Genomic DNA, 1,203 nt, shown 5'->3' with positions numbered 1-1,203 from the left:
TGAATCAACCTAAAGATCGACATTTAATGGTCGTAAGGGTCGCGAAATATGATCGCCAACTCATGAAGGCTAAAATAAATTCTACGTGTAAACACTTAGCTTAAATTTTCTAAGTATGGGACCCCCCTAATCAAGCTCTAAGGGCTGAGTTAAGATTAGAATTTTTGCGGAATCTTACAATTAGTTTGAGAGCATGTTTGAGCCAAAAACAAAATTTTGAGGGTATTTCTAGATCCAAAGATTGAAGGAGGATATTTATGAACCTTTTCTCATAGTTTGAGGTTATTTTTTACCCTTTTTCGTAAATAAAAATATAATCAAGTGTTACTCATTAAATATGCACTTGAAAAGAAAAATCAAATAGAAAGGAGTTAAATCCAAAAGACGGAAAGAATTAATAAGATTTGTACATATACAATTTGATTGACCTTAATTAATTAATCATAACATATCAAAGAACAAGCATTCAATGGAACAAAACTTCTTGATGTTGTTCGTAGGTTGGGGGTAGGAGGTAAGCCTTTCAGACACAACCTCAAGTTAGTACAACTGTCGATTAGTAAGTTTCGTAGCTTCAATTAATTATGAATTTCATCATTAATTTATTGCTAAATCACAGTGAAAACTTATCATCTTAGTTTTATAAGAGAAACGTATTTAACTAAATAAATACTAATTTAATTTCTAATATTTATTTTTTAAAATACGACTGTAAGTCATTAAATAGTAAAATAGATATCAAATAAGTTGTATTTAAGGTAAAACACCAAGAAGACTGACCAGATTAAAATTGAAAATTTTTGAACGATTAAATAAAAAATTGATGCACAATAACCGTAAATTTGCTATGAGTGTTTATTTCGTTAAGTAACTGTCAATTAATTATACCAAAATATTCCTCAAAAGTGTCTTCCCTACAATCCCTACACTAAAGTAGTTTCTTCTACATACACCATAAGAAATTAAGTAGAACGAGAAAATTTTATAGAAGAAGAGAAAAGTAGAAACTTTATTAACAAATTTAAAAACTGTAAAAATATCAAACTTTTAAATTTACTGAATTATCATTTTTGTGGGCAAAATTCGAAACATCGGTGGCGTTGGATATGTTTCATTAGAATTATGATACCGACTCTATAGTTAGAGCTCGTTTGGTGCAAGAGAAGAGAGAATTAATTTTGAAATTAATTTTAGGATGAGCTT

The sequence above is a fragment of the Capsicum annuum genome, chromosome 2 (assembly GCF_002878395.1).
Source record: "Capsicum annuum cultivar UCD-10X-F1 chromosome 2, UCD10Xv1.1, whole genome shotgun sequence".
Taxonomy (NCBI): Eukaryota; Viridiplantae; Streptophyta; class Magnoliopsida; order Solanales; family Solanaceae; genus Capsicum; species Capsicum annuum.
This window is presented reverse-complemented; position numbering follows the sequence as displayed.